We start from the raw sequence: 23,725 nt of genomic DNA, 5'->3' as shown, positions 1-23,725 counted from the left end.
TGTTTAGTGAACCCGCCACTGTATACCTGTTCTGTTCAGTGAACCCGCCACTGTATACCTGTTCAGTGAACCCGCCACTGCATACCTGTTGTGTTCAGTGAACCCGCCACTGTATACCTGTTCTGTTCAGTGAACCCGCCACTGTATACCTGTTCAGTGAACCCGCCACTGCATACCTGTTGTGTTCAGTGAACCCGCCACTGTATACCTGTTCAGTGAACCCGCCACTGCATACCTGTTCTGTTCAGTGGACCCGCCACTGTATACCTGTTCAGTGAACCCGCCACTGCATACCTGTTGTGTTCAGTGAACCCGCCACTGTATACCTGTTCTGTTCAGTGAACCCGCCATTGCATACCTGTTGTGTTCAGTGAACCCGCCACTGTATACTTGTTCTGTTCAGTGAACCCGCCACTGTATACCTGTTCAGTGAACCCGCCACTGCATACTTGTTCTGTTCAGTGGACCCGCCACTGTATACCTGTTCAGTGAACCCGCCACTGCATACCTGTTGTGTTCAGTGAACCCGCCACTGTATACCTGTTCTGTTCAGTGAACCCGCCACTGTATACCTGTTCAGTGAACCTGCCACTGCATACCTGTTGTGTTCAGTGAACCCGCCACTGTATACCTGTTCTGTTCAGTGAACCCGCCACTGTATACCTGTTCAGTGAACCCGCCACTGCATACCTGTTGTGTTTAGTGAACCCGCCACTGTATACCTTTTCAGTGAACCCGCCACTGCATACCTGTTGTGTTAAGTGAACCCACCACTGTATACCTGTTCTGTTCAGTGAACCCGCCACTGTATACCTGTTCAGTGAACCCGCCACTGCATACCTGTTGTGTTCAGTGAACCCGCCACTATATACCTGTTCTGTTCAGTGAACCCGCCACTGTATACCTGTTCAGTGAACCCGCCACTGCATACCTGTTGTGTTCAGTGAACCCGCCACTGTATACCTGTTCAGTGAACCCGCCACTGCATACCTGTTGTGTTCAGTGAACCCGCCACTGTATACCTGTTCTGTTCAGTGAACCCGCCACTGCATACCTGTTGTGTTCAGTGAACCCGCCACTGTATACCTGTACTGTTCAGTGAACCCGCCACTGCATACCTGTTCTGTTCAGTGAACCTGCCACTGTATACCTGTTCTGTTCAGTGAACCCGCCACTGTATACCTGTTCTGTTCAGTGGACCCGCTACTGTATACCTGTTCTGTTCAGTGAACCCGCCACTGTATACCTGTTCTGAACCCGCCACTGTATACCTGTTCAGTGAACCCGCCACTGCATACCTGTTGTGTTCAGTGAACCCGCCACTGTATACCTGTTGTGTTCAGTGAACCCCCCACTGCATACCTGTTGTGTTCAGTGAACCCGCCACTGTATACCTGTACTGTTCAGTGAACCCGCCACTGCATACCTGTTCTGTTCAGTGAACCTGCCACTGTATACCTGTTCTGTTCAGTGAACTCGCCACTGTATACCTGTTCAGTGAACCCGCCACTGCATACCTGTTGTGTTCAGTGAACCCGCCACTGTATACCTGTTCTGTGAACCCGCCACTGTATACCTGTTCTGTTCAGTGGACCCGCTACTGTATACCTGTTCTGTTCAGTGAACCCGCCACTGTATACCTGTTGTGTTCAGTGAACCCGCCACTGTATACCTGTACTGTTCAGTGAACCCGCCACTGCATACCTGTTCTGTTCAGTGAACCTGCCACTGCATACCTGTTCTGTGAACCCGCCACTGTATACCTGTTCTGTTCAGTGAACCCACCGCATCAGTGCGCATACCTGTGCAGTTAAGTGAACTCACCTACCTACGTGAGTGCACGCAGTGTGATATACCACTCCGTGCATACCTGATATGGACAAAACAGGTAGAGGAAGAGGTAGTGCCAGAGCCAGAGGAAGGCCACCCGGCAGGTCTGCGCGAGGTCGTGTAAATGTAATTTTGTGTGGACCTGGCCCACAGTACAGTGCTCGGAAGAAGGCACGTCCCATCACCTCCCAAGATTGTCAGAACGTGGTTGAGTATTTAGGGACACAGAACACCTCATCCTGCTCAGCCACCAGCGCTACTACTAGCACCACTTCCGCTGCATTTGACACTTCGCAAGAATTATTTAGTGTTGAAATCACTGATGCACAGCCATTGTTGTTGCAGCCAGATTAATTTTCACCAGCTCATATGTCTGAGTTACGCGGCAACATTATGGATGTAACGTGTAAGGAGGATGAAGGACCTACTGATGGTGCATGTTTGGATTTGTCTGAGGCAAGCGAAGCTGGGCAGGATGATTACGATGATGACGATGATAGGGATCCTCTGTAAGTTCCCAATAGAGGAGATGAAGAGGGGGACAGTTCAGAGGGGGAGTCAGAGAGTAGTAGGAGGAGAGAAGTTGCTGAAAGAAGCTGGGGCAGCTCTTCGTCAGAAACAGCTGGTGGCAGTGTCCGGCACCATGTATCGCCACCTATGTACAGCCAGCCAACTTGCCCTTCAGCATCAGCTGCTGAGGTCCCCATAGTGCCCACATCCCAGGGTGGCTCAGCGGTGTAGAAATTTTTTAATGTGTGTGCCTCAGATCAGACCAAAGCCATCTGTTCGCTCTGCCAACAAAAATTGAGCCGTGGAAAGGCCAACACTCACGTAGGACCAAGTGCCTTACGAAGGCACCTGGAGAAAAGGCACAAACAGCAATGGGATGGCCACCTGAGCAAAAGCAGCAGCAGCAGCAGCACACAAAAGAAAAGTCACCCTCCTTCTCCTCTTCCTCCTTCAGGTGCATCATCTGCTTCTGCCGCTTTCTCCCTTCCACCTTCACAGGCACCCTCCTCCACTCCGCCTCTGCCCTTGAGCGCTTCCTGCTCCTCTGCCCACAGCAGCAGTCAGGTGTCCGTGAAGGAAATGATAAACAGGCAGGCTCATCCGTGAAGGAAATGTTTGAGCGGAAGAAGCCAATTTCGGCCAGTCACCCCCTTGCCCGGCGTCTGACAGCTGGCGTGGCGGAACTGTTAGCTCGCCAGCTGTTACCATACCGGCTGGTGGACTCTGAGGCCTTCCGTAAATTTGTGGCCATCGGAACACCGCAGTGGAAGATGCCAGGCCGCACTTATTTTTCGAGAAAGGCCATACCCCAACTGCACCGTGAAGTTGAGAGGCAAGTGGTGTCATCTCTTGCGAAGAGCGTTGGGTCAAGGGTACACCTGACCACGGATGCCTGGTTTGCCAAGCACGGGCAGGGCCGCTACATTACGTACACAGCCCATTGGGTCAACCTGGTGGTGAACGATGGCAAGCAGGGCGCAGCGGACCAAATTGTGACACCTCCACGGCTTGCAGGCAGGCCTCCTGCCACCTCCTCTCCTCCTGCTACATGCTCTTCGCTGTCCTCCTCCTCCTTGGCTGAGTGGCAGTTCTCCTCTCCAGCTACACAGCCCCAGCTCCGCAGGGCCTATGCTGCATGCCAGGTACGACGGTGTCACGCCATCTTAGACATGTCTTGTCTCAAAGCGGAGAGTCACACTGGAGCAGCTCTCCTGGCTGCTCTTAAGAAACAGGTGGATGAGTGGCTGACCCCGCACCACCTGGAGATAGGCAACGTGGTGTGCGACAACGGCAGCAATCTGCTTGCCGCTTTGCATATGGGGAAGCTGACACACATACCCTGCATGGCACATGTCATGAATCTAGTTGTTCAAAGATTTGTGGCAAAGTACCCTGGCTTAGCGGATGTCCTGAAGCAGGCCAGGAAGTTCTGTGGGCATTTGAGGCGGTCTTACACAGCCATGGCACACTTTGCGGAAATTCAGCGGAAAAACAACATGCCGGTGAGACGCCTCATTTGCGATAGCCCGACTCGCTGGAATTCGACCCTGCTCATGTTCTCCCGCCTGCTAGAACAGAACAACTACAGTAGAATGAAACAGTCTGGGAAGATGGGGATGTTCTGGCCCGACAACTGGACACTGATGAAAAATGCATGCAGGCTCATGCGGCCGTTTGAGGAGGTGACCAACCTGGTGAGCCGCAGTGAGGGCACCATCAGCGACTTAATTCCCTACGCTTACTTCTTGGAGCGTGCTGTGCGTGGAGTGGTGGATGAAGCTGCGAATGAGCGTGACCAGGAACCGTTACGGCAGGAACAGGCATGGGACCAATTTTCATCAGACCCAGCTGTTTCCTCAACACCTGCGGCAGCACAGAGGGGGGAGGAGGAGGAGGAAGAAGAGAAGTCGTGTGCAGAAGACGAGTCAGACTCAGAGGATGATGAGCAAGGTGTTTCTTTGGGGGAGGAGGAGGAGGAGGGGACGGCGGCAGGAGAACACCCGCAGCAGGCGTCACAGGGGGCTTGTGCTGCTCAACCTTCCCGTGGTATTGTTCGCGGCTGGGGGGAGGAGGTTGACTTACGTGACGTCACTGAGGAAGAGCAAGAGGAGATGGAGGGTACTGGATCCGACTTTGTGCAGATGTCGTCTTTTATGCTGTCCTGCCTGTTGAGGGACCCCCGTATAAAAAACCTCAAGGGGAATGAGCTGTACTGGGTGGCCACACTACTAGACCCTCGGTACAGGCACAAAGTGGCGGACCTGTTACCAACTCACCTGAAGGTGGAAAGGATGCAGCACATGCAGAACCAGTTGTCAACTCTGATTTACAATGCCTTTAAGGGTGATGTGACAGCACAACGCCAGCAAGGTACCACTGCCACTAATCCTCCTCCCGTGTCCACGCAGTCAAAGACAGGACACTCCAGCGATCTCATGGTGATGTCGGACATGCGGACGTTCTTTAGTCCAACGCCTCGCCGTAGCCCTTCCGGATCCACCCTCCACCAACGCCTGGAACGGCAGGTAGCCGACTACCTGGCCTTAAGTGTGGATGTAGACACTGCTGTGAACAGCGATGAGGAACCCTTGAACTACTGGGTGCGCAGGCTTGACCTGTGGCCAGAGCTGTCCCAATTTGCCATCCAACTTCTCTCCTGCCCTGCCGCAAGCATCCTGTCAGAAAGGACCTTCAGCCCAGCTGGAGGCATTGTCACTGAGAAGAGAAGTCACCTAAGTCACAAAAGTGTTAAGTACCTCACCTTTATCAAAATGAATGAGGCATGGATCCCGGAGGGCTGCTGCCCGCCCCAAGACTAAGTCAGTCCCCGCACACACAGCATCTCTGCCTGCACGCCGTGTGACTGGCTGCCTGGCCTGCCCCAAGAAGACTAAGTCGCTCCCAGTCCCTCCACACAGCATGTCTGCCTGCAGGCCGCTTGACTACCTTCTCCGCCACCACCAACAGGGTCCGGGACTCCAGGCGGATTGCTGAATTTTTTAGGCCGCTGCTAGCAGCGGCCGCTGTAATAATTTTTCTTGTGCGTGACAATGACTGCCTAATTTTTCTGGCTGCACTGCGGGCAGCTGCAACAACAAAACAAAAGGCATGTACATGCGCCTATTCCCCTTCGTGATCATTACCTTGCCGTGGTGAAGGGGCTTGCGTATCACAATGAAGCAATGACCGGCGCCTAGATGAGTGTCTTGGGGGGCACACAAAAGATAATAAGGTCGTTGCTTCATTGTGGTCAGACCAAATTTGATCAGCTGGACAGTCACTGTTCTGTCATTCAGCTACATCAGTCAGCTGTAAAACCACCAAAACCTGCACTCTCGCCATGGTGCGCACCAGTCCAGCACGGCCGTCACTACACAAACAGCTGATTGCGGTGCGTTACACGGTGAGTTTGGTGTGTCAGTGTGAAGCAGTACCTTAATTACAGTACCTGATTGATGTATACACATGCAAGATGTTTTAAAGCACTTTAGGCCTGTCATTTAGCATTCAATGTGATTTCTGCCCTTAAAACGTTGCTTTGCGTCAAATCCAGATTTTTCCCGGGGACTTTTGCCGTGTATCCCACTCCGCCATGCCCCCCTCCAGGTGTTAGACCCCCTGAAACATCTTTTCCATCACTTTTGTGGCCAGCATAATTTTTTTTTTTCAAAGTTCGCATCCCCATTGAAGTCTATTGCGGTTCGCGAACTTTAACGCGAACTGAACGTTCCGCAAAAGTTCGCGAACCCGGTTCGCGAACCTAAAATCGGAGGTTCGGCCCAACTCTACCCAGGATAGCTAGTATAGTGCCCCAGGATAGCTAGTATAGTGCCCCAGTATAGCTAGTATAGTGCCGCAGTATAGCTACTATAGTGCCCAGTGTGCCCCAGGATAGCTAGTATAGTGCCCAGTGTGCCCCAGGATAGCTAGTATAGTGCCCCAGGATAGCTAGTATAGTGCCCAGTGTGCCCCAGTATAGCTAGTATAGTGCCCAGTGTGCCCCAGGATAGCTAGTATAGTGCCCCAGGATAGCTAGTATAGTGCCCCAGGATAGCTAGTATAGTGCCCAGTGTGCCCCAGGATAGCTAGTATAGTGCCCCAGTATAGCTAGTATAGTGCCCCAGTATACCTAGTATAGTGCCCCATGTGCCCCAGTATAGCTAGTATAGTGCCCCATGTGCCCCAGTATAGCTAGTATAGTGCCCCAGTATAGCTAGTATAGTGCCCCATGTGCCCCAGTATAGCTAGTATAGTGCCCCATGTGCCCCAGTATAGCTAGTATAGTGCCCCATGTGCCCCAGTATAGCTAGTATAGTGCCCCAGGATATCTAGTATAGTGCCCCAGTATAGCTAGTATAGTGCCCCAGGATAGCTAGTATAGTGCCCCATGTGCCCCAGTATAGCTAGTATAGTGCCCCACGTGCCCCGGTATAGCTAGTATAGTGCCCCATGTGCCCCAGTATAGCTAGTATAGTGCCCCATGTGCCCCAGTATAGCTAGTATAGTGCCCCATGTGCCCCAGTATAGCTAGTATAGTGCCCCAGTATAATTAGTATCAAAATTACCAAGTATAGTTGCCCCAGTATAGCTAGTATAGTGCCCCAGTATAGCTAGTATAGTGCCCAGTGTGCCCCAGCATAGCTAGTATAGTGTCCCAGGATAGCTAGTATAGTGCCCCAATGTGTCCCAGTATAGCTAGTATAGTCCCCCAGGATAGCTAGTATAGTGCCCAGTATAGCTAGTATAGTGCCCCAGGATAGCTAGTATAGTGCCCCAGGATAGCTAGTATAGTGCCCCAGTAAAGGTAGTATAGTGCCCCAGTATAGCTAGTATAGTGCCCAGTGTGCCCCAGGATAGCTAGTATAGTGCCCCAGTATAGCTAGTATAGTGCCCCAGTAAAGGTAGTATAGTGCCCCAGTATAGCTAGTATAGTGCCCAGTGTGCCCCAGCATAGCTAGTATAGTGCCCCAGGATAGCTAGTATAGTGCCCCAGTATAGCTAGTATAGTGCCGCAGTATAGCTAGTATAGTGCCCAGTGTGCCCCAGGATAGCTAGTATAGTGCCCCAGGATAGCTAGTATAGTGCCCAGTGTGCCCCAGGATAGCTAGTATAGTGCCCCAGGATAGCTAGTATAGTGCCCAGTGTGCCCCAGGATAGCTAGTATAGTGCCCAGTGTGCCCCAGGATAGCTAGTATAGTGCCCCAGGATAGCTAGTATAGTGCCCCAGGATAGCTAGTATAGTGCCCAGTGTGCCCCAGGATAGCTAGTATAGTGCCCCAGTATAGCTAGTATAGTGCCCCAGTATAGCTAGTATAGTGCCCCATGTGCCCCAGTATAGCCAGTATAGTGCCCCATGTGCCCCAGTATAGCTAGTATAGTGCCCCATGTGCCCCAGTATAGCTAGTATAGTGCCCCATGTGCCCCAGTATAGCTAGTATAGTGCCACATGTGCCCCAGTATAGCTAGTATAGTGCCCCAGTATAGCTAGTATAGTGCCCCAGGATAGCTAGTATAGTGCCCCAGTATAGCTAGTATAGTGCCCCAGGATAGCTAGTATAGTGCCCCAGGATAGCTAGTATAGTGCCCCATGTGCCCCAGTATAGCTAGTATAGTGCCCCACGTGCCCCAGTATAGCTAGTATAGTGCCCCATGTGCCCCAGTATAGCTAGTATAGTGCCCCATGTGCCCCAGTATAGCTAGTATAGTGCCCCTTGTGCCCCAGTATAGCTAGTATAGTGCCCCAGTATAATTAGTATCAAAGTGACCAAGTATAGTTGCCCCAGTATAGCTAGTATAGTGCCCCAGTATAGCTAGTATAGTGCCCAGTGTGCCCCAGCATAGCTAGTATAGTGCCCCAGGATAGCTAGTATAGTGTCCCAATGTGCCCCAGTATAGCTAGTATAGTCCCCCAGGATAGCTAGTATAGTGCCCCAGGATAGCTATTATAGTGCCCAGTATAGCTAGTATAGTGCCCCAGGATAGTTAGTATAGTGCCCCAGGATAGCTAGTATAGTGCCCAGTGTGCCCCAGTATAGCTAGTATAGTGCCCCATGTGCCCCAGGATAGCTAGTATAGTGCCCCAGGATAGCTAGTATAGTGCCCAGTGTGCCCCAGTATAGCTAGTATAGTGCCCAGTGTGCCCCAGGATAGCTAGTATAGTGCCCAGTGTGCCCCAGTATAGCTAGTATAGTGCCCAGTGTGCCCCAAGATAGCTAGTATAGTGCCCCAGTATAGCTAGTATAGTGCCCCATGTGCCCCAGTATAGTTAGTATAGTGCCCCATGTGCCCCAGGATAGCTAGTATAGTGCCCAGTGTGCCCCATTATAGCGCCCAGTGTGCCCCAGTATAGCTAATATATTGCCCAGTGTGGCCCAGGATAGCTAGTATAGTGCCCAGTGTGCCCCAGGATAGCTAGTATAGTGCCAAGTGTGCCCCAGTATAGCTAATATAGTGCCCAGTGTGCCCCAGGATAGCTAGTATAGTGCCCAGTGTGCCCCAGTATAGCTAGTATAGTGCCCAGTGTGCCCCAGGATAGCTAGTATAGTGCCCCAGTATAGCTAGTATAGTGCCCCAGTAAAGGTAGTATAGTGCCGCAGTATAGCTAGTATAGTGCCCAGTGTGCCCCAGGATAGCTAGTATAGTGCTCAGTGTGCCCCAGGATAGCTAGTATAGTGCCCCAGGATGGCTAGTATAGTGCCCAGTGTGCCCCAGTATAGCTAGTATAGTGCCCAGTGTGCCCCAGGATAGCTAGTATAGTGCCCCAGGATAGCTAGTATAGTGCCCCAGTATAGCTAGTATAGTGCCCCATGTGCCCCAGTATAGCTAGTATAGTGCCCCATGTGCCCCAGTATAGCTAGTATAGTGCCCCATGTGCCTCAGTATAGCTAGTATAGTGCCCCATGTGCCCCAGTATAGCTAGTATAGTGCCCCACGTGCCCCAGTATAGCTAGTATAGTGCCCCATGTTCCCCAGTATAGCTGGTATAGTGCCCCATGTGCCCCAGTATAGCTAGTATAGTGCCCCATGTGCCCCAGGATAGCTAGTATAGTGCCCCAGTATAGCTAGTATAGTGCCCCAGAATATCTAGTATAGTGCCCCAGTGTAGCCCACTCCCCCCGCGGCGCCTCTCCTGTTACCTTATGAGCTGGTGGCCACTTCCTGTCACAGATTCCCGTAGCCGCTCTCCTCCATGCAGCATCTTCTATTTACAGCAGCGTGTCGCACGGCTGCTGTAAGGAGGGAAGGAGGCGAGGCAGCGGTTCCCATGGTAACAGCGATCGCCGCTACAGGAAACCCGCCTCCTTCCCTCCTTACAGCAGCCGCACAGGAAGCGCTGCTGTAATAGGAGATGCTACACAGAGGAGAGCGGCTACGGGGAATCTGTGACAGGAAGCGGCCGTCAGCTCATAAGGTGACAGAAGCAGCGGCCGCGGGGGGAGGAGGGGCGTGAGGCCAGACCCGCCGCGGCCCAGCTGGAAACTGCCCACGGACCGGCAGTGGGCCGCGGCCCAGTGGTTGGGGACCCCTGCTCTAGACAGCTGGGCCCTGTGTATAACACATAACCCCAGCATTGCAGATAGAGGGAAAGTAACTTAGGGTGCATACACACATCCAACATTGATTGGCCAATTGCTAGCCACTTGTACCACCTCAATGTAGAGTGAAGGAGAACAGACTTTAAATACTAAGACCAGTTTGTGCAAGTAAGCCTCTCATACTACATGGCAGTGATACAATTTGCCAATGATTGGCCAATCAAAATTGGATCTGTGTACCAAGCTTGAGTATGGATAGGCATATGCATGATGCATGTACAGCAGTATATACAGCGCAGCACACGCTCCCTCACCTTTCCCTGTTGCACATAATGCCTCACCTCCATCCACTAGCATGACTCAGCAATAGCAGAGGGGCGTGGTCACGTGTCACTGCCGGTTCAGCAATAGCAGGGGGCGTGGTCACGTGTCACTGCAGGTGCCATCCTCAGCGGTGCTCCAGCTGCCCACCTGCGTCACAATAGCTGCTATGACGTCACCTCCATCCACTAGCATGGCACAGCAATAGCAGGGGGCGTGGCCACGTGTCACTGCAGCCTGCAGGTGCCATCCTGAGCGGTGCGCGAGCTGCCCACCTGCGTCACAATAGCTGCTATGACGTCACCCATCCTCCTCGCAGACGGAGCAGCGACAGCATCGGAGGCAGACGTGCGGCCTCTCTCTCTGCATCCCCGATAGCCAGGCGCTCTCAGCCCCTACATTCTCTGGCAGAAGCTCCAGGAAGGAACAAGCAATTATATCCTGGAGCTCCCCCTAGCGGCCGGTAGCAGGAATTACACAATGAGGTACGATGGAGGCGATAGAATTAGATTTCTTATAACAGAAATATGTTTATGGCCTGGAATTCCTTTTGGTAGCAAATATACATGGTCAGGGTCTTTATCCTGAGGGGGACTTTACCCTGAACAGCAGTTATTGACCACAATGTCCCCTTAGGGCTCTTTCACATCAGACAACGCGAACAGGAGCCGTTCTCCTGCACGCGTTGTCTGCCTGCGGCGTGCCTGCGGCGTGTCGTCGGGTATCTGCGGTGCGACGCAATCAGCGGCAGTAGCTGGTAATTAAACTCGACGGAAAACGCCGGCTCGCGGGTGCGTTGGAGGAAAAACTGCGCCCGGGTGCGTCGGAACCGAAACAAATCGAAACGCAGCGTCGAGTGTGAAAGGTAAAATGAAAGTCTATGGACTTTCATCTTACCTTGGTTAACGCAAACGGCTGCCGTTTGCGTTAACGCACAAAGTCTGCCCTAATGTGAAAGAACCCTTACAAAGCGACTCCAGGGCCCTGCAAAGCTCCTCCTCTAAATCGAACCACAGCCCCGCCCCCCACTAGTCCACAATAAGCCCCACCTCCAATGGCAGTTAAGCTCCGCCTACAGTCATATGCTTGTGTGCAGCTGGTTGCTAAGGCCTCGTTCACATCAGGGCCGTTTCTGTGCGCTTTCCACAGCGCACTGCCCTCTGCGTTCAGCAAGGTATTGATTTTTCCATGTAACTAAATGTAGCTGGTTCACATCTATGCGCTGCGCTGAGCAGCGTTACAGAAACGTAGTGTTGCAGGCATTTCTGTGCGTTGAGCTGGAAAGCGCACAGCAATGCAAGTGAATGGGTCCGCTTTTTTAGCGCATAGAAGCGCGTACAAGCGCATAGAAGCGCATGCGCTTTTTACCCCTAATTGGAGAAAAAAATACATTTACATACAAAAACAAAGTTTTATTGACAACTGCTGCTGCTACAGTAAGCAAAACGTGCTTTAAAGAAGCGCAGCGCAACGCACAGAAACGCGGACTAAAGCGCGCACAAGCGCATGCGTTTTTTACCATGCGCTTTAACACGTTTTTCAGCGCAGCAGATGTGAACGAGGCCTAACCTGGGGAGGTGAGTTAAAGGGAACCTTATTAAGTAAAAAAAAAAAAGAAATCAAAACAGGTTTAACCACTTGCCGACCGCCCCAGCCGATGGGCGGCGGCAAAGACTGGGCCTAAACGACCGCAATACGCCCATCAGCGGAGGCGACGGAGGGCGTGGTTATGCGGCGATCGCGTCATTCATGACGCGATCAGCCGCCGGCGACTGGCTCCGCCCCCCTCGCGCTGTAACCCGCCGGCCGTTCGGAAGCGCCGGCGGGTTACTAGCACCCGGATCGCCGCATGGATGTATACAAAGCCTATTATACAGGCTGCCTCCTGCCCTGGTGGTCCCAGTGTCCGAGGGACCACCAGGGCAGGCTGCAGCCACCCTATGTCGCACCCAAGCACACTGATTCCCCCCCCCCCTGCCCCCTGATCGCCCACAGCACCCCTCAGACCCCCCCTGCCCACCCCCCAGACCACTGTTTGCACCCAGTCACCCCCCCCTAATCACTCATCAATCACTATCTGTCAACGCTATTTTTTTTAACCCTAAACTGCCCCCTGCTCTCTCCTGATCACCCCCCCACCCCTCAGATTCTGCCCAGACCCCCCCCCCCTGTGTACTGTATTCCTCTGTCCCCCTGTAATAACCCACTGATCACCTGTCAATCACCCATCAATCACCCCCTGTCACGGCCACCCATCAATCAGCCCCTAACCTGCCCCTTGCGGGCAATCTGATCACCCACCCACACCAATAGATCGCCCGCAGATCCGACATCAGATCACCTCCCAAGTGCAGTGTTTACATCTGTTCTCTACCCTAAACACCCACTAATTACCCATCAATCACCCATCAATCACCCCCTATCACCACCTGTCACTGTTACCCATCAGATTAGACCCTAATCTGGCCCTTGCGGGCACCCAATCACCCGCCCACATGCTCAGATTGCCCTTAGACCCCCCCCCTTATCAATTCGCCAATGCAATATTTACATCTGTTCTTCCCTGTAATAACCCACTGATCACCTGTCAATCACCTATCAATTACCCATCAATCACCCCCTGTCACTGCCACCCATCAATCACCCCCTGTCACTGCCACCCATCAATCAGCCCCTAACCTGCCCCTTGCGGGCAATCTGATCACCCACCCACACCAACAGATCGCCCGCAGATCCGACATCAGATCACCTCCAAAGTGCAGTGTTTACATCTGTTCTCTCCTCTAAACACCCACTAATTACCCATCAATCACCCATCAATCACCCCCTATCACCACCTGTCACTGTTACTCATCAGATTAGACCCTAATCTGCCCCTAGGGAACCCAATCACCCGCCCACACCCTCAGAACGCCCTCAGACCCCAGCCCTGACCACCTCGCAAGTGCATTGCTTGCATCTATTTCCCCCCTCTAATCACACCTTGAGACACCCATCAATCACCTCCTGTCACCACCTGTCACCCCCTAGCACACCTACCCATCAGATCAGGCCCTAATTTGCCCCGTGTGGGCTCCTGAGCACTCGGCCAAAGCCTCAGATCCCCCTCAGACCCCCTTCCGATCACCTCCCCAGAGCATTGATTGCATCTATTTTCCCCTCTAACCACCCCCTGAGACACCCATCAATCACCTCCTGTCACCCCCCTAGCACTCCTATCCAATCGATCAGGCCCAATACAACCTGTCATCTAAGAGGCCACCCTGCTTATGACCGGTTCCACAAAATTTGCCCCCTCATAGACCACCTGTCATCAAAATTTGCAGATGCTTATACCCCTGAACAGTCATTTTGAGAAATTTGGTTTCCAGACTACTCACGGTTTTGGGCCCGTAAAATGCCAGGGCAGTATAGGAACCCCACAAGTGATGCCATTTTAGAAAAAAGACACCCCAAGGTATTCTGTTAGGTGTATGATGAGTTCATAGAAGATTTTATTTTTTGTCACAAGTTACCGGAAATTGATTTGTATTGTTTTTTTTTTTTCACAAAGTGTCATTTTCCGCTAACTTGTGACAAAAAAAAAATCTTCTATGAACTCACCATACTAGTCCTAACAGAATACCGTGGGGTGTCTTCTTTCTAAAATGGGGTCACTTGTGGGGTTCCTATACTGCCCTGGCATTTTAGGGGCCCTAAACCGTGATGAGTAGTCTAGAATCCAAATGCCTCAAAATGACCTGTGAATAGGACGTTAGGCCCCTTAGCGTACCAAGGTTGCAAAAAAGTGTCACACATGTGGTATCGCCGTACTCAGAAGAAGTAATATAATGTGTTTTGGGGTGTATTTTTATACATACCCATGCTGGGTGGGAGAAATCTCTCTGTAAATGGACAATTGTGTGTAAAAAAAATCAAATAATTGTCATTTACAGAGATATTTATCCCACCCAGCATCTGTATGTGTAAAAATACACCACAAAACACATTATACTACTTCTCCTGAGTACGGCGATACCACATGTGTGGCACTTTTTTGCACCCTAAGTGCGCTAGGGGGCCCAAAGTCCAATGAGTACCTTTAGGATTTCACAGGTCATTTTGCGACATTTGGTTTCAACACTACTCCTCACGGTTTAGGGCCCCTAAAATGCCAGGGCAGTATAGGAACCCCACAAATGACCCCATTTTAGAAAGAAGACACCCCAAGGTATTCTGTTAGGAGCATGGTGAGTTCATAGAAGATTTTATTTTTTGTCACAAGTTAGCGGAAAATGACACTTTGTGAAAAAAAACAATTAAAATCAATTTCCGCTAACTTGTGACAAAAAAAAAAAAAATCTTCTATGAACTCACCATACTCCTATCGGAATACCTTGGGGTGTCTTCTTTCTAAAATGGGGTCATTTGTGGGGTTCCTATACTGCCCTGGCATTTTAGGGGCCCTAAACCGTGAGAAGTAGTCTTGAAACCAAATGTCGCAAAATGACCTGTGAAATCCTAAAGGTACTCATTGGACTTTGGGCCCCTTAGCGCAGTTAGGGTGCAAAAAAGTGCCACACATGTGGTATCGCCGTACTCAAGAGAAGTAATATAATGTGTTTTGGGGTGTATTTTTACACATACCCATGCTGAGTGGGAAAAATATATCTGTAAATAGACAATTGTGTGTAAAAAAAATCTAAAAATTGTCATTTACGGAGATATTTCTCCCACCCAGCATGGGTATGTGTAAAAATACACCCCAAAACACATTATACTACTTCTCCTGAGTACGGCAATACCACATGTGTGGCACTTTTTTTGCAGCCTAACTGCGCTAAGGGGCCCAAAGTCCAATGAGCATCTTTAGGCTTTACAGGGGTGCTTACAATTAGGCACCCCCAAAAATGACCCCATTTTGGAAAGTAGATACTTCAAGGTATTCAGAGAGGAGCATAGTGAGTCCGTGGCAGATTTCATTTTTTTTTTTTGTCGCAAGTTAGAAGAAATGGAAACTTTTTTTTTTTTTGTCACAAAGTTTCATTTTCCGCTAACTTGTGACAAAAAATAAAATCTTCTATGAACTCACCATGCCTCTTTGTGAATACTTTGGGATGTCTTCTTTCCAAAATGGGGTCATTTGGGGGGTATTTATACTATCCTGGAATTTTAGCACCTCATGAAACATGACAGGTGGTCAGAAAGTCAGAGATGCTTCAAAATGGGAAAATTCACTTTGGCACCATAGTTTGTAAACGCTATAACTTTTACCCAATCCAATAAATATACACTGAATGCTTTTTTTTTATCAAAGACATGTAGCAGAATAACTATCGCGCTCAAATGTATAGGAAATTTTACTTTATTTGAAAAATGTCAGCACAGAAAGTTAAAAAAGTCATTTTTTTTGACAAAATTCATGTCTTTTTTAATGAATATAATAAAAACTAAAACTCGCAGCAGCAATCAAATGGCACCAAAAGAAAGCTGTATTAGTGACAAGAAAAGGAGGTACAATTCATTTAGGTGGTAGGTTGTATGACCGAGCAATAAACCGTGAAAGCTGCAGTGGTCTGAATGGAAAAAAAGGCTCTGGTCCTTAAAGAGACTCTGTAACAACAAAAACCTCCCCTGGGGGGTACTCACCTCGGGTGGGGGAAGCCTCCAGATCCTAATGAGGCTTCCCACGCCGTCCTCTGTCCCACGGGGGTCTCGCTGCAGCCCTCCGAACAGCCGGCGACAGAGCCGACTGTAGCTTCAATATTTACCTTTGCTGGCTCCAGCGGGGGCGCTGTGGCTGCTTTCGGCACGGAAATACCCGATCTCCGTCGGGTCCGCTCTACTGCGCAGGCGCCGGAAACTTGCGCCTGCGCAGTAGAGCAGACCCGACGGCGATCGGGTGTTTCCGCCTACTTCGGAGCCGACAGCCGTCAGAGCGCCTGCGCAGGAGCCAGGAAGGTAAATATTACATCACCGCTGCACGGAGGGCTGCAGCGAGACCCCTGACGGATGGAGGACGGCGTGGGAAGCCTCATTAGGATCCGGAGGCTTCCCCCACCCGAGGTGAGTACCCCCCAGGGGACGTTTTGTCGTTACAGCTCCTCTTTAAGGGGCGAAAAGACTGTGGTCCTCAAGTGGTTAACTTACCTGGGACTTCTACCAGCCCCCTGCAGCTGCCCTGTGCCCACGCTGTCACTAAGCTGCCCTCCAGTCCCCCTCAGTGATCCTCTTCCAGACTGACTCGCCACTGCGCATGTGCGTCTCCTCAATAACGCTCCCATCTATGTGCAGTATAGATTTTTTAGTGCTGCAAATCCGCAGACTGCTCCCATCCATGAGAGTGCGATTAGGAGGCGAGTGGACCAGAGGCGCTCATTAGAACGAAAGTAGGGTGCTGCGGGGCGCTGGAGGATGGGTTTGTCCTGGTCCGGGCACAGGGCAGCTGCAGGGGGCTGGTAAATGCACTTTTTTTTGTCTTTCATACAGTTAAGGTTCACTTTAATTCACCCTCTGCTGTGCTGTGTATTCGGGCCCTCTCTTGCCACATAAACAGGGCTCTCTGGCTACCTATGTGGGAGACTGTGAAATAGGACATTTGGGCACTGCCATAGGCAACCATTCAGCTATTTAAATGGTTACCAGTGTAGGTGCCCCAAAAATTGTAACCGGCCCCTAGAACTGGCAGTGGACATACCTCACAACTTTTTGAGATAAGAAATAGGGACACTTAGGCCACACCCTTAATCACGCCCTAGGCACCCCCCTAGTTGTGCATACCATAAAGATTTCAAAAGAAAAATATGTTATTTTGTAATTTAAACCACACTGGTTCTTTCTATCCTGGTTCATTTTCCTTCATATTAACATTTGAAAATAAGAAATATAAATATGATTACATAGATGTATACATCAGACATGAAAGAGGGACAAATGAGGAAGAAAGAGGGAAAGGGTCCCCAAAGAGGTACTGTCCCTCCAAAACAGGGATAGTTGGGAGCTATGAAATGCTGCAATAGACAGCTATGTGTTACAAGGCTAGCATACAAGTACAGTAATGCTTGAACATCTAACTGAAGAAACCAGTGTGAAAACCTTGTATTAAAGCTGTGCTTACCATTATACAGCCTGACAGTATATGCTGTGCCTAGAATTAATCTTGTATTAATAGATATAACATATATATTACAGTATAGTATATACAGCATTGGCAAGGTGTTCTTAATCGCACAGCTCCACGTCACCAGCGCGAGGCATCTACATCACCTGCGGGATGGAAACACGACCTCAGCGGACACCGGAAGCAGTGCTCGGGTGGCAAAAGGCTGGAGGAGGTCGGTGTGTCTCTGCTCTACACAGCCGAGGAGGACGAGACTAGAGGCATCCCACGGAGTATCCAGGAACCGTAAGTAAGCCGGCAGCATTGTGTGTGGAGCTCCCCCTTGTGGACGTTACTGGGAAAAAGTCCATTGAACTTGTGTGCGGAGCTCCCCCTTGTGGCCGTACTGTGAGAATGTCCATTGAACTTGTGTGCAGCGCTCCCCGTGTGGCCGTACTGTGAGAATGTTAATTTTTGCAGATGTAAATACCAGGAGACGTTCTTTCGGAGGGGGCTATGAGAAAGCGTGTGTATAATCTGAGTGTGGGGAACACTGAAGTCTAAGCTAATGACAGTATAGCTAGGTCAGGGGTCGAGTCTCCCCTCCAGAAGTAACATGCGGGCAGCCGGCAGGCTGGACCAGACCAGACTAACGGCAGTGTAATGCTCGCGCCGGAACGAGGAGAGGTAAGTCCCGCCCGCTGCCAGCTGCCCGCACGTTACTTCTGGAGGGGAGAGCGAGGGATGGAGAGCCTTAAGGTGAGGGAAGGGGGGGGGGGGGGGGGGGGGGGAGATGGCCTCTCTTCTCCACTGCTGCTCACAGCTCTCCTTCCGCTCCCCTCATGCTGGGGGCACACCTGACTACCTTTTCTGGGGACATATACCCCTGACTACATATATACTGGGCACATGTACCCCCTGACTACATATACTGGGCACATATACCCCTGGCTACATATACTGGGCACATATACCCCTGGCTACATATACTGGGCACATATACCCCCTGACTACATATACTGGGCACATATACCCCTGACTACATATACTGGGCACATATTCCCTTGGCTACATATACTGGCACAAATACCCATGGCTACATATACTGGGCACATATATACCTGCCTACAAATACTGGGCACATATACCCCTGCCTACATATACTGGGACATATACCCCTGCCTACATATACTGGGCACATATACCCCTGACTACATATACTGGGCACATATACCCCTGACTACATATACTGGGCACATATACCCCTGACTACATATACTGGGCACATATACCCTTGGCTACATATACTGGCACAAATACCCCTGGCTACATATACTGGGCACATATATACCTGCCTACAAATACTGGGCACATATACCCCTGCCTACATATACTGGGACATATACCCCTGCCTACATATACTGGGCACATATACCCCTGACTACATATACTGGGCACATATACCTCTGGCTACATATACTGAGTACATATACCTCTGGCTACATATACTGGGCACATATACCTCTGGCTACATATACTTGGCACATATACCCCCTGACTACATATACTGGGCACATATACCCCTGACTACATATACTGGGCACATATACCCTTGGCTACATATACTGGCACAAATACCCATGGCTACATATACTGGGCACATATATACCTGCCTACAAATACTGGGCACATATACCCCTGCCTACATATACTGGGACATATACCCCTGCCTACATATACTGGGCACATATACCCCTGACTACATATACTGGGCACATATACCCCTGACTACATATACTGGGCACATATACCCTTGGCTACATATACTGGCACAAATACCCCTGGCTACATATACTGGGCACATATATACCTGCCTACAAATACTGGGCACATATACCCCTGCCTACATATACTGGGACATATACCCCTGCCTACATATACTGGGCACATATACCCCTGACTACATATACTGGGCACATATACCTCTGGCTACATATACTGAGTACATATACCTCTGGCTACATATACTGGGCACATATACCTCTCGCTACATATACTTGGCACATATACCCCTGACTACATATACTGGGCACATGTACCTCTGGCTACATATACTGGGCCCATATATCCCTGTCTACATATACTGGGGACATATACCCCTGGCTACATATACTGGGCACATATACCTCTGGCTACATATACTGGGCACATATACCCCTGCCTACATATACTGGGCACATATACCCCTGCCTACATATACTGGGGACATATACCCCTGGCTACATATACTGGACACATCTACCCCTGCCTACATATACTAAGCACATATACCCCTGGCTTCATATACTGGGCACATATACCCCTGGCTACATATACTGGGGACATATACCCCTGGCTACATATACTAGGGACATATACCCCTGGCTACATATACTGGGGACATATACCCCTGGCTACATATACTGGGACATATATCCCTGGCTACATATACTGGGCACATATACCCCTGGCAACATATACTGGGCACATATACCCCTGGCTACATATACTGGGCACATATACTCCTGGCTACATATACTGGGCACATATACCCCTTTCTACATATACTAGGCACATATACCCCTGGCTACTTATACTGGGGACACCTACAGACCTGGCTACCTATGCTGGGGGTACCTATTTTGGGGAAACTGCTGTCAGATTATCTGCATTTTTGTGGAACCGCTGTTATGTATTTTGGGGCTGCTGCCAGATTACGTGTATTTTGGAGAACAGCTGCCAGATTAAGTGTAGGTTAGGGGAACGTCTGCTGCCAGATTACGTGTAATTTGGGGAACAGCTGCCGGATTATGTGTATGTTAGGGGAACGGCTGCTGCCAGATTACGCGTTGTTTGGGGAACAGCTGCCAGATTATGTGTATGTTAGGGGAACGGCTGCTGCCAGATTACGTGTTGTTTGGGGAACTGCTGTCAGATTGTGTATGTTTGGGGGACCACTGCTGCCAGATTATATGTATTTTGGGTGTTACGTGTATTTTGGGTGATCCGCTGCCAGGTTTTGCGTATTTTGGGGAGCTGCTTCCAAATTATATGTATGTTGGGGGAACTGCTGCTGCCACATTATCTATTTTGGGGGAACCACTGCCATATTATCTGTATTTTGGAGGAACTTCTACCAGATTATGTGTCTTTTTGGTGAAATGCTGTCAGATTACATCTATTTTTGGGGGATACACTACGGCAGAGCTCAAACTTCCCCGGCAGACCTTTTACATCACTGCTAAGGTGATGTATAGTTGGCCCCACCCATGACCACGCCCACATTATGCTTGACTACACCCATCTTTTGGCACGCCGCAGGGGTCTTCCAGGTGATTCCACTCACCTCTTTTCCCAGGACTAGACCCCTGAGCTAGGTAATCACAATACAATAGGGGGTTTAATCATCAAAACAAGGTAACTGCTGGGTAGAGACAGGGCACAATTGTAAGGCATTAGTATTTATATAGCGCCGACATGTTACGCAGCGCTGTACAGAGTATATGATCTTGTCACTTAACTGTCCCTCAGAGAAGCTCACAATCTAATCTCTACCATAGTCATATGTATATATTGGGTAGTGCATGTATCGTAGTCTAGGACCAATTTAGGGGGAAGCCAATTAATGAATCCTGTATGTTTTTGAGATGTGGTAAAAACCAGAGTGCCTGGAGAAAACTCACACAGACATGGGGAGAACATAGAACACAGACACGGCTAAAGCAGTGGCCATTAGCCATTGAAGTTGGCCCACAACTTGGTCCCAGTGTTTAATTCTGCCCACTTTGTACTGGAGTTTGCCACCCCTGCCTTAGAGCCATCCCGTTCCTCTCTGCGTCCCCTTGTTCCACCACCGCCGACCCCCATTCCAGTTTTCAACTTTAATGTGGACGAGGCCTTTGGGTACCCTCGGAGGGCCACTGAAGTACTCGGGTCTCCAAGTACTTCCAAAGACGAGCAGCTCCATACTAGAAGAACTAAAGAAGCAGCCGGCGGGATATTTGAACAAGAGCCCCTGCAGTGGAACGAGGGGACACAGAGGAACGGGAGGGCTATTAGGGATCCAGAGTCTTCCCTCTTCTGAGGTGAGTATCTTACTTTTTTTATAGCAGGTTACAGCTGTCCTTTTTTGGTTGACACTCCACAATACAATATCAGAAACATCCCGTGTAAATACGGTAAACCTTCTAGCACTGTTCCTAGGCTGTCCACTGACCAGTCCCATAACCCTTTGAGGGTGAGGCGAGTCATTCGACAGTAAGGCCCAACTGAACCCGGCACACACACATGGCCGCAAACTGTCAGCAGCTGCTGCTCATTATGCCTTGCAGTCACCTTCCACTGTCAGTCCCACAATTATTGTGTAGCTCAGAACAATATAAATTTCACTCATCTTCGGTCTGTGGATAAACACACTGCACATTCCTCTTCACACACAGGCCCAACAGGGAGATAGAACATGACAGCTATCCTCTGATTCTTTCATAAAGGACCATTATCACAAAATAATTTGAAAATGTAAAATGCATGTAAATACATAAATAAAAAGCATGTTTCTCCCAGAGTAAAATGAGCTATAAATTACTTTTCTACTATGTTGCTGTCACTTACAGTTAGTAGCAGAAATCTGACAGAACTGACAGGATTTGGACTAGTCCATATCCTCATGGGGATTCTCAGCATAGCCTTTATAAAGATGCTCCCTGAAAAGGATTTTTTTATTTGGGAAGAAATGTACTTCTTATTTATATGTGTTGACATATATTTTAAATTTTACAACTTTCGCAATAGTGGTCCTTTTAAAGGACAACTGGAGAGAGAGGTAAGCAAAACGCATGCTGGGTGGGGGTGACACAGGCTGCTTATTAGTGGCATATTGTGTGTGCACATGCTGGGTGGGAGTGACACAGGCTGCTTATTAGTGCCATATTGTGTGTGCGCATGCTGGGTAAGGGTGATACAGGCTGCCTTTTAGTGGCATGTTGTGTGTGTGCATGCTGGGTGGGGGTGACACAGGTTGCCTATTAGTGGCATATTGTGTGTGCGCATGCTGGGTGGGGGTGACACAGGCTGCATATTAGTGGCATATTGTGTGTGTGCATGCTGGGTGGGGGTGACACAGGCTGCATATTAGTGGCATATTGTGTGGGCGCTAGGCATGGTCGGAAGAGCCAATTTCCGATTCCGTGGTAATTCCGCATACCGCCACTACCGAAATTCCGCTACCGTTTCAGTTCCGACGATATTCCTGAGCTGTTCCGCGTAATTCCGAGGTATACGGAATTCCGCCGGAAAATTTTTAAAATCTCTCTCTCTCTCTCTCTCTCTCTCTCTCTCTCTCTTCCTCCTCCCTCCTCCTCCCTCCTCCATCCTCCAACCCTACTCCATCCTCCTCTCCTCCTCCTCCTCCTGCTCCTCCTCCTCCATCCTCCATCCTCCTCCTCCTCCCTCCTCCATCCTCCATCCTCCTCCATCCTCCTCCTCCTCCTCCTCCTCCATCCTCCATCTCCCTCCATCCTCCTCCTCCATCCTCTCCTCCTCCTCCTCCTCCTCCTCCATCCTCCATCCTCCTCCATCCTCCTCCTCCTCCTCCTCCATCCTCCATCCTCCTCCTCCTCCTCCTCCTCCATCCTCCATGCCTCCTCCATCCTCCTCCTCCATCCTCCATCCTCCTCCATCCTCCTCCTCCTCCATCCTCCTCCTCCTCCTCCATCCTCCTCCTCCTCCATCCTCCTCCATCCTCCATCCTCCTCCATCCTCCTCCTACTCCTCCTCCTCCTCCTCCTCCTCCTCCTCCATCATCCTCCATCATCCTCCATCCTCCATCCTCCTCTCTCCATCCTCCTCCTCCTCCTCCTCCATCCTCATCCTCCTCCTCCCTCCTCCTCCTCCTCCTCCTCCATCCTCCATCCTCCTCCATCCTCCTCCTCCTCCTCCTCTCCTCCTCCATCCTCCTCTATCCTCCTCCTCCTCCTCCTCCATCCTCCATCCTCCATCCTCCTCCATCCTCCTCCTCCTCCTCCTCCTCCTCCTCCATCCTCCATCCTCCTCCATCCTCCTCCTCCTCCTCCATCCTCCATCCTCCTCCATTCTCCTCCTCCATCCTCCATCCTCCTCCTCCTCCTCCTCACTCCTCATCCTCCTCCTCCTCCCTCCTCCATCCTCCTCCTCCAATCCTCCTCCTCCTCCTCCTCATCCTCCATCCTCCTCCATCCTCCTCCTCCTCCTCCTCCTCCTCCATCCTCCTCCTCCTCCTCCTCCTCCTCCATCCTCCTCCATCCTCCCTCCATCCTCCATCCTCCTCCTCCTCCTCCTCCTCCTCCTCCATCCTCCATCCTCCTCCATCCTCCTCCTCCATCCTCCATCCTCCTCCATCCTCCTTCCTCCATCCTCCTCCATCCTCCTCCTCCTC

General features: G+C 50.4%; 2 protein-coding genes across 2 annotated transcripts in view; one reads left to right on the top strand and one right to left on the bottom strand.

Moving 5' to 3' along the window:
• LOC137532656 (CUGBP Elav-like family member 3-A) overlaps positions 1–9,528 on the bottom strand; it is a 62,032-nt gene extending 52,504 nt beyond the window's left edge. Inside the window, exon 1 of the mRNA XM_068253432.1 lies at positions 9,477–9,528. The gene's annotated coding sequence lies outside the window, so the exon portion shown is untranslated. The remainder of the gene's footprint in view (positions 1–9,476) is intronic.
• LOC137532655 (secreted protein C-like) overlaps positions 1–23,725 on the top strand; it is a 489,020-nt gene that overhangs the window by 257,041 nt on the left and 208,254 nt on the right. The gene's annotated exons all lie outside the window — the stretch shown is intronic.

Source organism: Hyperolius riggenbachi, chromosome 9 (genome assembly GCF_040937935.1).
Source record: "Hyperolius riggenbachi isolate aHypRig1 chromosome 9, aHypRig1.pri, whole genome shotgun sequence".
In the NCBI taxonomy this organism is placed as follows: Eukaryota; Metazoa; Chordata; class Amphibia; order Anura; family Hyperoliidae; genus Hyperolius; species Hyperolius riggenbachi.
Note: the sequence above shows the minus strand (reverse complement) of the source record. Positions and strands in the feature narration are given on the sequence as shown.